Here is a 14,093-nt window from a genome sequence, read left to right on the forward strand (position 1 = left end):
TTTTTTTTATAAAATGACAATGTTTAATGTGAAAAAGGTCGCTCGTAGTGACAAAGCTACCGAGAATAATCACCTGACTCTGCAGTTTCCCTCAGCTCTACAGAGCCTCTTATCTTCTTTTAGCTCATTGTTTTGGTTTTCTGGCCTCCACTCTCACCAATCTTGTTTTGAGTTTTTTATTTTGAACTGGTGAAGAGTTTTAGGGATGACACTACTAGACCTGTCAAGTTAAATCATATCCACACCTCCATTATATTAGCAGACTGGCTTATACTTGAATTTATTAAAAGGCTGGTGCTGGCCAAAGGAAACTGCTGCAACCATCATTATAAAGAGCTGAGGTCCTGATGCCATTTCCAGGCTAGCTGCTGTTTTACTCCCTTCTATAAAGTGACATGTGTTCCTGGGGTTTACTATCAATATTCTAAGACAGTGGTACACAACCTTTTTGGATTGTAACCCCTTAAAATGAGACAGTGTCTACTATCCTCAGGCAGACACAAGCTGTGAGATACAAGATAGATTTATTGATAATTTTACAACACAGGGTTGTATAATGAGATTAACCAAAGAGTAATTTTTTGTTCTCTGATTATTTCATTTTAATGGAGCTGTAAGCGACATTCACTGCCACTAAATGTTGCACTAGATCACCAGCATCTCAGACCAAAACAAATGGGCGCTATGGCGCACCAGACTCCATTGAGAAAAAGAGTAATTTTACCTCGCAGATCATCGTAAAACACACTTCTGTGATAACTAGTATCTGATAAGAAAAAAACATAAATAAGAGAAACTTTTTTAGTTCCTCAAATCCCCATGTGACCCTCAAATTCATGTTGGGACCCATTAGGACCCATTTGGCAATCACAGTTTTAAGATAAATGATAATGTGCTGTAGCATTTGCAAAAGTTAAACAACAATTAATTTGTTAGCATGCAAAAAAACTACAGCTCCCACTCCCATTCACATGTAATATGTCATCATACCTTTTGGTTTCTACCTTACACATTATGTTCACCGATGCTCTCTTCTAATTTTATCTTTTAAATGAACATTTTTATTTTTTTAAACTTTTTGCTGTAATCTCTGCTGTCTAAAAAACATATATGCTATTCTTCCTTGTCCTGTTGTTGTCACTGCCATGTCTAAACTAGCTGTAGCCACTTGACTGGCCTCATATGTCGAGCTTGTGATGTTTAACCCGCAAATGTCTAGGGGCTTGTAGGAAATCAGATTTTTTTTTAAAATTACTATCCTTATCTAGACATGGAGTGGACCACATGACATACTGTTGAGTAAGGTTATGTTCCAAGGCAATTCAGAACTTAAAAGTAGTACTATGATGCTGGTTTTGACCTCTAAGTACAGGCAGAGACCAGTTTGTACTAATTAAGATAAGTATTGGACCATGAAGAACTCATAGCTCTGCTGGTCAAGAATGGAAATGTTTGACATTGCTGTAATAAACCTTACTGTTTCAGTTTTCACTTAATGTGAGTCAGTTGATACATGGCATTCCAACCTCGGAAATCTGCATTTTTCCCTCCAATTTTTCTCTGTTTTGTTATTTCAGACTGCAGCTCAAGGCTGACTGAGCACATTTAGCATGAGATCTGCCAGGAAAGTGATATTGTAACTTTCAACAGATTGGTTTTTCGCAGGATCTCAAATGGAAATCATGCAAATGTATTGTAGCTTGTTTGGTGCGGTGATGAAATGCTAAACAAAAAAGATGGATATGCTATGACAGATAAGAAAATGTTGAGAATGGCCCAACTTCAGTATCAGGACATCTTGTTGGTTTGTATCAGTAACAACAGTATAGTCAGTTTAGCAACCTGGCTGCTCTGTGATGTCTTTTTCTTCATGTCTTCCAAAAGGACATGAGAGGTCAAACATCTTGCCACATGTAACTATAGTTTAATGCTATAGGCTACCACTGTGATGCATTAATTAACCTCATATCTCAGCTTAAAATATACAAGAACTGAGTATAGGTATGTACCCTGTATGTTCTACATTCCACCCAGTTTGTCAGTCAGTGATTCCCCCCCATCTGTCAGTCTGTCTTTGCCTTTGGCCTCTGTGTGTCCCGTGTGTTTGAGGTTGCCTCTGTCTGTCTGCGGTCTGTCTGTCTTGTCTGTCACCCCTGACTTTCCCTCTCTGTCTCACAACAGTCATTCAAGCTATACAGCCGCTCAGCCAGTGGAAGAACGTTGGGCATGGTGCCAGCCAGCCGGGGCGCCAGTTGGGCAGTCCATCAGTAGCATTAAAGACATGTTATCCACCCGAGTGTATCCGCCTGGCTTAGAGCCCTGATCCCCTGTCCAAGCCCCCCCACGCTGCCCCTTGACTCAGTGCACCGAGTCCCCTTCTTGCTTTATCAGCATGGCACCCAGGCATTCAGCCTGCTGCTTTAGGTCTCTTAAAACACGTACACAAATAAATGAGGAGGGTGCTGGAAATAACTACTGTCTCATCTCCAGCCAAGCTGCACTGCTGGTCAGGTCATTGTCTTTAAAGGGACAGGAGACCAGAGAAAGCAGGCCGGTGCTGACCTCCACTCAGTTTTTTCTTAAAGAATACAAAGTCAGCAAAGTTCATTGCCTCTTGCAATATAAAATAGATGAAAGGTTCCACAGAGGCTTAAAAGGCTTGTTTCCTGTTATACTTAGCCAGATGGACTTGGTGCTTTTTTCATCACAGCTAAAAATATTGCTGTTGCTCTTTTGATTCTGAATATGCAGGATTCGTACTTTGTCTTGACCTCATTCTCTCTGCTTTAATATAATGGTCACTGCTTTATGGATCTACTGTTATTGCTGTTGAAAGGTTTGAAGTGTCATTCAAATGTCAGTTCTGAAGTAGCAGTCAGTAACCTTGGGCACACAAACACCATTTCTAGCCCTTTAGCTGTTCCATATTAGAGTGATAGTCACACTAAATTGCCATTTTGTTCCCACTCCATTATTCAGTATGTCTTTTCCATTAGCCTTTTAATAATTGTGTGTGTGTGTGTGTGTGTGTGTGTGTGTGTTTGATTTTGCTTTATCTAATCACTAGTGACTGATGAGGCTATATGTTAGAGTACAACATACAACATTACAAGGAATAACATTTGGTATTCAGAATATATGTTGCCTAGACCTTTGCTGGTTAAGGTGTCCTGTTATAGAGAAATAAAACATAAGGTAGAGTCAAAGACACACAAACACACACATATACAAAGACTAAAGAGATAGCGCAGAAGGGGTAGAGGGAGATGGAGTAGGTGTAGCCATGACACAAACTTAGAACAATGTTTTGTAGCTAGAAGGTAATTTTAGCAAACCAACTTCACTGTCAGGGCAACATTAGCTTTGTGTCAACTAAGCTGGGTGATAGCTAATGAATTTGCTAATGTTTGCTAATTGGGTACTACTGTACAAGCCACCTGTCAATATGGTATTACATTGAAGTATTACAATTAGAGAAAGAGTGCCATTTGTGTTTACAGCCATAATTTAGCTAACTTAGCAAGTGGGATGAGCTACCTTAGCTAACAATAGCCCTTATTAAACAGAGATCCCGCAATACTGCCATAAAGAAGTCATCACGCTGGATTTGCTTATTTACACTGAACCAAACAATGCCAGCATAATGTACCTACCTCCAGAGCTGCAGAGACTGGATCTGTGGTTATGGGCCACCTGCTACCCCCGTGTTCCTGCTAGACAACTGCTACTACAGTTGTTGTTATTGGCTCTGTTACTATTATTGTCATTATTATTCCTATGACTATCATTCCTATTATTATTACTTTATTAAAATTAATATTACCCCTACCATTACATTATTGCTATTTTAAAATCCCCCCCTCTCAAAACCTAACACAGCAGCGGCAGATGGGCGCCCACCATTGAGTCAGGTTCTGCCCGAGGTTTTTGCCTGTTAAAAGGAAGTTTTTTCTTGCCACTGTCGCCAAGTTCTTGCTCATGGTGGGATTTGTTGGGTCTCTGTAAATAATATATATAATATTATATAATAATAAGTGTACGGTCTAGACCTGCTCTATAGGAAAGGTGCAATGAGATAACTTCTGTTATGAATTGACGCCATATAAATTAAATAAAATTGAATTAATGCTGCCCCAGTGTGTGATTTTTAGATAGCATGCCGGCGTTTCAGAATGAAGAAAGGCGTGGTGTGTAACACAACAGTATTGGCATCTAGTGTTACATATAACATACGTGTCACGCAGCGACATTGCTTTCTAAAGAATAATAATGGCGGATGAACTGAGCATTGAGGTGCTTTTGCTAGCTGTGCACATCTATGCCACTCTGCAAAGGCAAGCAAAGTTGCTGTGCATCGTATACAATGTGATGTTAACAATAGCGGATTCGTGGAAGCAACGTGTTTGTGTGATTGACATATTTGCCAACCTTCTCGATTTTCCTGGGAGATCTTTCTCCCGATCTATGATACATTTTCACACCTTTTTTTCCTTTTTGTTATCACAGCCTGTTTCTGGCACTGTACGGTGTGTATAAGCCATAGACTATTTGTACCACTGTACAAAAATTAAGCCAAAGTATCCCGGATACGGGAGCTGCCGTCTTGCACTGATGACGTCATTTGGACCAGAGTCTGCGCAGTAGTGATCAGGGTTGGAGTCGCGGTATCAAGGTTCCGCCCATACACCCGGCCGACCCAATCACAGCTGTCAATCATGATGTGAAACCCCCTTTTATAGCATCAAATTACTAATTAGAACCAAACTTATCAGAAACATCAACCCTTGAACGAACATCAGCGTGATGAGAACTACCTAAACTTTGGGAAAAACGTATTTGACGTGTATTTTGAGTTTTTTGTTTGGCCCATGTCCCATCCGCTAACACGGAGGGGGCGGGGTTTATGACCTATACTGCATCCAGCCACCAGGGGGCAATTGAGATGTTCCGGCTTCACTTTTGGGGAGCTGTGATGTCGTCCATCTTTATATCCAGTCAATGGTATAAACCCTACGACTCTAAAAGTCTATTGTTTCCAGCTGGACAACAAAACAGCTACACCAAATGTTGTTTCTTGCCACGCACGTGTCGCAGAAGAGAGCTGCTCGGGCGTCGTGAGTGAGAGAGTGCAAAGCATTGCACTTAACTACAATAAGCATCTGTAGATGGCCATAGAGGGCAGTGGCGTGCACAGACTCTCTAAGGGGCAGGGGCAAAAAATTAATAAATGAATGAAATGAATGAATGAATGAAATCAGTGAATATTAGTTTCTGCCAGAGATTCATGCAAGTTCACGCCAGAGGGTGAATGATTCTGTTCGTGTAAAATGAATGAATGATTGACATACTGTTGGTTTTATGGCTCTGTCAATGAGTTTGCTATTGCTAATGTCCCAGATGTCACATCTTTTAAATTACCTATAACCTACCTATAAATTAGGATAGTTTTTTATTGTATCTCTGTCTTATTTCTTTGATTTGAATAGTTATTGACACATTAATTGTAAAACCTATTGGAAACTAAAGTAAGTACTTTTTTCATTGCGCATAGGCTATCCAGTCTCTGAATTGTAGGGTATGGAAAGGTTTTCTATGTCTTGGCCACAGACAACTGACGTATTGGGGAAATAAGCAGATTTTTAATGATTTGAGCTTGTTTGCCGAAGACTAAGGCAAAAATCTGAAAATTATATCTACTTTGATCCATTTCACAGTTGTGCCATTAGAACCTTGAGTGCTGTATTGCACCAAAATAAGTTCCCCTTTGATTTGAGCCAAAGAAACAAATGTTGGTGTGCAGAATAACTCAAAAACATAAATCAGGGCTCTATTGGAAAACAAGAATTGTGTTATAAGTTTCATTTTGTCATCACAATGCGGATAAAATTTAGAATAGAATTTAAAATTCTTCTCCTCACCTACAAAGCTCTTAATGGTCTGGCACCATCGTATCTTATAAAGAGTACGGCCTAGACCTGCTCTATAGGAAATACGCAAAGAGATAACTATGTTGTGAATTGGCGCTATATAAATAAAATTTAATTGTTAAAGTATTTGCACTCCTTATTCCTTTGGCAACTTTTTGAGCCTTGTGAATACAATCTCATCATTCTACCCTACAGTATCACCCTCTCCAATTCCCTCCATAATGAATATGAATTAAATTCTTCATAATAAACCTGACTGCCTGACCCATAGCAGCTGTAGAAGGAAGAGCAGACCCTGTTTGGTACTTAAAGCATTGAAGAGTTTCTCTGGTGCCGTTATGGGTGGCAGCTAAATGAGCTTTGATCAAAGAGTGACTGCCAAGTGAATGATGAGCTGGAAGTCTGTACAATGATTGAAGGTCAAGTATTCTATAGAGCTGAAAGGTGTTTTAATCCAAGCAACCATGGTCATCACTTTTGCCTTTCTTGAGCATGCAAAAGGTCTTTCTCTTCCTCTCTAGTGTCAGCCCATTCTTATCTAATTTGTAAATTTGTCATTAAAATCTAAATTTTCCTTCCATACACAAATTGCTTGATGTGAATGAGTTTCTGGATATTAAGTCTCTTCTGTGGGTGCTCTAACTACAGTTGTTTCTGTTCACAGTAATCATGGAAGACTCTGCTGCTGAAGACTGAGGGCCTGTGAGGGGATACACTAAATGTAAGACAACTACCTTCACCATATCAAATGGCTGTAAATCTATCTTTTTGGCTTTTAATCTCAATCTCTGTTGCCTTTTGATGCGGATGTGACAATTGCGGCAGAGTCCACCTTGACAGCTCACACATGATCCACCAACATGTAGTCATTAAACCAGCTGTACGGTAAAGTACAGTATTGATTTTGAATACTGGCTCATACAAACGTGAAAATCAATGGCTTTCTTACTTCAATTGAACCAAACACATATCTTTCCAATCAAAGGTTGATTTCACAAAGATATGTAAGGCTGGTCTGTATAGATAAACCAATCTTAATTTCGCTCTTAGACTGGTGTAATGTGAGGTAGTAATAAAGACTATTTTTAAAGCCTAGAAAGTTAGCCCTCCTATCCCAGTCTGTACCAAGAGTAACAGTAGCACTTGCTGACAATTGACAAAAAAGGGGAAAACAGCTCAATTTGTGGTTTGCTAACAATGGTGTAGAGAAAGTAATAAAAGGGTACGATTTAAAGAGACAGCAGTAGGCACTTGGAATTTTTTATCTGTTGTTGCTTCACTCATTACTAAAATGTACGTAGTAAAACATTCTTGTAAATTTTAAGTTCTTCCACAAGGCACATATTTTCAGCTAGAATGACTGAAGCTTAGCAGCCTGAAACTGGTGCTCATTCAACCATGTTTTTAGTTTGAAAAGTCTTAATTTACAGAGACTAGATAGTGCAAGATATTCCAGAACTAGAAAGCTTTGTGCAGTAGGTGAACTTCTATCTGACGTTTGTCAGATGTAACTAAGCCATATTCAATGTCTATCTTTGTGAAACCAGCCCAAGACCATTGGTGTGAAATGCCTAAGACTGGAACTTCTCTCTTTTAAGGTAGAAAATGTTCACAATACAAACAAAGCACACTGATGCCATGTGACCTGGTGTGTTTGTGGTTTTGTGTGTATGTGTGTGGCCCAAAGGTGCTGTACAGTACAAAGATTCCTCGCCTCATGCCAATGGCATTCTCTGAGAGAAAGCACAAAAGCTGTGTACAGTGGGGGGGCATTAAGAGCCCACGCCCTCTTGGGGAACAATAATGATCCAGCATTAGTCCCTTTTAAAACATTAAACCATCCACGCAGAGGCTGGATGTAGGGAAGAATTAGAGAACTGAGAGATGAAAGAGGCAAGGAAGTAGAAGAAATTAAAAACTAAAATACTTGACTTTAAAATACGTTTCAGCAGGAGGAATGTGGTCCACTATTTTGAGGTTTCCACCTGAATACTTCCTATTCACGTCTCAAGTTTTATTTGTAGCTTTTAAGCTACAAGTCTATGTAAGTTCTGAAAGAAGAAATAACATATTCTTCTTCTTACAAATGAGAAGTTGAATTCAGTTGCATTTATACTCACCATTGCTTATTTCAATTCACTCAGTGGTTTTGCTGCTGCTGCCTCACTTGGTCTGGTATGACCAGTAGCTTATTTTGGTTAATGTAGACTGTTAACGTTAGATGAATATATCTGTATAATGGACATTACTGAGTCATTCCAATGACTTTATGACTCTTCTCCCATTGTGCTACTGTTACAGTAGGTTTTAATATTTAGTACTATTCACCTAATCAAAAGTTCATTTTCAGCGCTGAAACAGAGGAAATGTCAGAAAATCAGGAAGTCTTTGTTTCATATCATATTATATGTGACAGTGAATGGTGGTCCATCTCTATGTGTCAGCCCTGTGATTGACTGGCGACCTGTCCAAGGTGTGCCCCGCCTCTCGCCCAGTGTCAGCTGGGACTGGCTCTAGCCCCCCTGTGACCCTCTAAAGAATATGCGGGTACAGCTAATGGATGGATGGATGGATGGATATTTTATGTATGTGTTTTATGAAAAAGTGTTTGCCCCCTTCATGATTTCTTATTTTTTCGCATGTTTGTCACACTTAAATGTTTCAGATCATCAAACAAATTTAAATATTAGTCAAAGATAACACAAGTAAACACAAAATGCAGTTTTTAAATGAAGGTTGTTATTATTAAGGGAAAACAAAATCCAAACCTACATGGCCTTGTGTGAAATAGTGATTGCCCCCTAAACCTAATAACTGGTTGGGCCACCCTTAGCAGCAACAACTGCAATCAAGCATTTGCGATAACTTGCAATGAGTCTTTTACAGCGCTGTGGAGGAATTTTGGCCCACTCATCTTTGCAGAATTGTTGTAATTCAGCCACATTGGAGGGTTTTCGAGCATGAACTGCCTTTTTAGGTCATGCCACAGCATCTCAATAGGATTCAGGTCAGGACTTTGACTAGGCCACTCCAAAGTCTTCATTTTGTACTTCTTCAGCCATTCAGAGACCCCACAACATTTTTTCACACCACTGTATAATATGACTCTAGTCTGTCAGAAACAAAGGCAAAGTAGTGTGACATTGTTATAGAGCTACAAAACCCATGAGGGAGTGACTTTAACACAGGACACCACTGTTCACTTTCCATTTCCATAATCAATATTGGTTGCTTTTTACCATTACCATGATCATTTCATAACCTTAACCAAATTATGACTGAAACTTTTTCTACGATAGAACACTCCTGGACGAATAAGGGACTACACCGTCTTAACCAAATTGGTTTCTGTGCCTAAATCAAACCCACATCTTAACCATAATGTTGGCAGATGAGAAAGTACTCATATCAATGACATATGACATGTTTTGTCATTTAATTTGGAGGACTTGTTGAAAATGTCCCACCAATAACTATACTGACAACAGAATTTAATATAATAATTTAAATCAGGTGAATCTTCAATGTCTCAATTATTGGGAATGAGATTTTGTTCTGCTCCATTTGTTATTTAGGTTGGATATGATGGATGCATTGTACATTTTTCTTGTGCAGTACTTTTTACCTTTTTACTGGTTCTCGTCTGTGTCCTCTCACCAAAACCATGTTGAAAAGAGAACAATACCAACTTCCTCTCTCTGTGTGTTGAGTCTTCATGATGGTGAGAAAAGTGATTGACAATATGTATTCCTAATAGCTCACTTTGACCACCACTGTTTCTGTTGCCTTGCACATTTCGTCCCTTTGAACAGTCTTTTACAACAAGCCCTTTTCAGTTCATCAATATCATTCACATATACTTGTCATCAACATTGTGTTAACCTTTACCATCATTCATTTGACCGCCAGTGGTTCTCAAGTGGTGTGCATTGAGTGAATAGCTGCTACTTTCATACAGCACTTTCTGTGGAAGTTCATGTGTTCAGTACTCCATGGGTGATTCTTCCTCTATCTGTCCTTGCCAAACACCTCTCACTGGTATTGTCTGTGCTGGAGTACTGCTGCAGATTCAGGGGAAGAAATCATTGTTTTACTTGAGGGCTTAAAAAGCTGGAGGAAGTCATAGACAGCACTGTTCCCCCTCCTCCTCCCTGTCTCTGCCTTCTTCCCTCACCCATTATCATCTGTCTATGAAATAATGTGCATGACAATGTTCCCATATGGCTAAATGCACAAGAGAACTCAAGTACTTTGCATGATAAATGATTCACAGTTGGAGAACAAGTTCTGCTGTAGAATGCTCTCCAGTGATAAATTGAGTTTCTATAAAAGGCTGATATCGATCTTTTATGAAAAAGTCCAGTCATCGTTGTACACTTTTGAAATGATAGGAGTGATGCAGCTTTATTGATTACATATTTATTGTAGAATTGATCACTGTTTGTCTTTACATTCAGAATGATGTATTGCACCATTGAGTCTACTCGATAGAATTGATACATCACTTGACCGGATTCCCCCAGCTTCCCCTGTAGATGCAATACTGAAGCCAAAGCAGCTTGTGTACAGAGGTTGGCTGTCCAGACCTCTAATTTTACAGTTTGCCCATGGAGAAAATGGCAGGGCACAGCTATAGAAGGACAAGGGTTTTGTTTCATTAAATGAAAAATATCCAATACTAATAAATTCTTCAATGAAATAACATCTTGTTTTTGTGGGTTTGACAACATTTCAAAGGAACCTCTACAGTCATGTCAGCCAGGTTAATGCTAGTATGCATGAATATACTTAAGTAGTAGTCGTAGCAGCTAAAACCAAATGTATTTCTCAAGTACTTTTAGTCAAGGTATTAAAGGAAGACAATGGTTTATCACAATTTGGGTTATATTTTTGTAGCTCAGACATCAGTTCTATTGGTTATGATAACATTTTACTCTGTACTGTAAAATAATCAACCTTAGTGCTAAACAAAAACACCAATATTGGACAATTCAATCAGTGTTTACATTCAATGACACACCCAATATTTTTTTCACATTCAGTGGCAAAGTTAGTCAAATTTTCACTTTCCACAATATCTGTGCATGGCAGTATGGTTAAGGTTAGGGCTGAATGTGGTTACGGCAAATAAAGTATGGCTAAGGTATGGTTAAGGTTAGGGAAATATCGTGGTTACAGTTGATATAAAACATCCTCTCCCCAACCTCCCCATTCTTACTTTCTGCTTTGCTACATACTGTAAAGAGTACATTTGTTCCTGTATTGCTACTGAAAGTTGGCACTGGACGTAAATCGTGAGATGCGGAATCGCCTATTATGTACGTAATTCTTGGAGATACGGAGGAAATTGCTTCGATCTGAGAACGCGACGACATTGCTAAAATTATGTCCAATAAGGTGAGAAACCTGATCAGTCAGACAGGTTGTAAACAAGCTGACAATTTTGCCAAGTAATCTAAACCTTCACATTTGGAGATAAACCGAAAGTTGGCACACTCATGATGTTGTTAAAATCCGTGAGTTTCATTGATTACGGTAAGTTTGGTAGGTCAAGGTTGAACAAAGAATTCGATCTATAAACTGTGATGGAAATTTATAAGACAGTTGGGATGGTAATTTCAGCCTTTGTTTTGTCTTCCAAATAAATTAGACTTACCTGGAGGTTTGTTTACAACCTGTATTATTTTCTGACTACTCATGTTTCTTGCCCCGTTGCACCTATTTTTCGTTCGTCACGTTCAATGAAAATATAACCCTAGTTTTAATTCTTTAAGGAAGGCAATTCCTCTAATTATTTGACATAAATATATATTCCACCATCCTTTTAGCTCCCTATACTCCTTTTACTATATAATGTATAAGCTTCCTGCTCTGCCTACATCTGGAGCTGCCATCTTCTAAAATTCCTGGCATGTTTCTTCTCTGGGCCAGGCATCCTCAGTCTGGCTGTCTCCACTCAGGATCCAGCAGTATAAATTATGCTGCATCCTCACACAACCTATGCTGATAGTTATATTCTAAGGCACACGCTGATTGCTTTGAACTTAGCTGTCACGAATAAATAAACAACAAATAAACAAGGATGGATAAACTCCCAGTGCCTGTTGTATCATGAGCATGCAAACTAAGCATAATGTACATTTCCATTGCTTTAATTAAAACATTTCAACAATATAATCATGCTATTTTCAACACTTTGTTCTGGATTACTCAAGTGTTATTGTCTGATTTCAGTCGCTGCGGGTGTATGGGCGTTAATGTCCCAGCCAAATTGTATTTTGTAGTAGTGCCAGAAGATGGCAATAGACATTTGCTGTAACATATGGGAACCATGCAGGTCACTGAATTTTCCACATGTCCTGGAAATGTTTCACAATAAAAACCTTGTTAAGAAATGAAGGGATTCTGTCTGTTGAAACGCTAGAGGGCTTTGTGTTGAGTTTGTATTAACAGCGTAATGCAGTAACAAAACTTTAACAGGATAAACAGGAGGGGATCAGAAAACAAGGTGGCTTCATACTAAAATATGAGCACATATACTTATCAAACAGAGCAAATTAGAAATGAAGGCATGTCTCTAATATAAGCCTGCTTCAAATAAAGGCCTGGTACCCTCTGCAGTTGAGGTAAAGAAAGGCCCTGATCACTACATGAGAATTTATGGTAAATGATAAAGTATATTTAAACATCATAGACTTGCACTGGATGATGTTGCCATCTTACGAACCATTAGTGCCTCAAAGGTTTCCTAAAACTATTGTCATGTATGAGTTCAGGAAGTCATAGTTGCAAATACAGGGTTTAAGAGATTTTGGCAGAGAAATAATGTTTTTCACCAATAATAATAAAATACATTTTTACTGACCATAACCTGCTAAATCCTAAATCAGAAGTTATTGAAACTTTAATAAATCCTCACCATGTAAAATTCTGTACAAAGACATGTAACCTTGCTCTTTTCTTTTATCTTCCTCTTCCACTGAGCCATGCAGATGTGTACCATCTTTGCATGTGTTTCTGAATAGGCCCACAGCATGCGAAGTTCATTACTAAATAAGTAGCCATCCATGTGTTATTTATTTTTTTCTCTCCTTCTCCTTTGTTTCATTTAGCGACGGCCACCCTTTCAGTGTAATGACAGCCTCCTAGCACATACTGTGGCCTTCTGCCATTCAGACATACTGGGGAGGCTTTCTGGCAAGACTTGAGTCAAATCTCCTACTGTATTAAGCTGGAGGCCAAGGAGGCCATTCACAGAGACTGCCCTCATTATGAGGGCGTTTACAATTAATAATGCACCATTAACAGTGAAATTGTGACTTAACAGCTTCAGTGATAATATCTTCACCATTTGTTGCGTGCCAGAAATCTTCGCCAAAAATCATGTGGTAGGCTGTATGTGTATGTACAGGATTTGTAACACAGGAACACAGACAACAAGCAACATTTTATTGCCTGTCCTTTTGAGATTACAGGTCATCAAACAAAGTAGGCATCACAAAGGCTTCTTGAGCAGTCCATCTTTGTGGCATTCTCCCAACTCTGGTCTTTCTTCAGGCTTCTGTTAATAAAAGGTGCATCATGAAGACAAGTTTATTAGGATCTATCACTGAAGTGAGGAGTGAATGAGGAATGAGGAGCCACAGCAGTAATCATTCAGGTTTCAGTAGAGTTGATGGGAGTAGTATGAGTAAAACCGGGCTTAATTTGAGCTGACATAATATAGACTGTCTGGGCTTAAACTCCCATGGTTAACAGTCTTGAGACTTTTTAAGCAAAAGTTAATTTGAAATAGCGTTTCAGAAACAAATACCACTGAGATAAAAATGACTTTTGCAAAATCAGCATGTTACCAACTTCATTAGCTACTTGTGAAGCTAATCCAGTAAATGCATGATTACTCTGGCTAACATAATTTAAGGGGTCAGTATTCTTCAAAACTCTACAAAGTGGTTGTCAGAACGTTGAAAAGCCCTGCTTTCCACAACTTTCCGGTGTCGGAATCGGGCTGCATACAACATTTTTTGTCACTTTGTGAAATGGACAATCCAACAATCATGGCCTCTCAAGCAGTGATTGGCCAGGTGTGATGTGGTGACAAAATAGGCAGGATTTGAACTTCTTTCTCAAGCTTTATTTTCATTCGCCTACTTCAGTCACTTTTTG

At 39.0% G+C, this 14,093-nt stretch overlaps 1 long non-coding RNA gene across 1 annotated transcript in view; it reads left to right on the forward strand.

Annotated features, from left to right (window-relative positions):
• Nucleotides 1–14,093, forward strand: part of LOC122878986 — a 108,400-nt gene that overhangs the window by 61,892 nt on the left and 32,415 nt on the right. Inside the window, exon 3 of the long non-coding RNA XR_006378602.1 lies at nucleotides 6,592–6,648. This is a non-coding gene — a long non-coding RNA (uncharacterized LOC122878986). The remainder of the gene's footprint in view (nucleotides 1–6,591; nucleotides 6,649–14,093) is intronic.

Source organism: Siniperca chuatsi, linkage group LG7 (genome assembly GCF_020085105.1).
Source record: "Siniperca chuatsi isolate FFG_IHB_CAS linkage group LG7, ASM2008510v1, whole genome shotgun sequence".
NCBI classification, from domain to species: Eukaryota; Metazoa; Chordata; class Actinopteri; order Centrarchiformes; family Sinipercidae; genus Siniperca; species Siniperca chuatsi.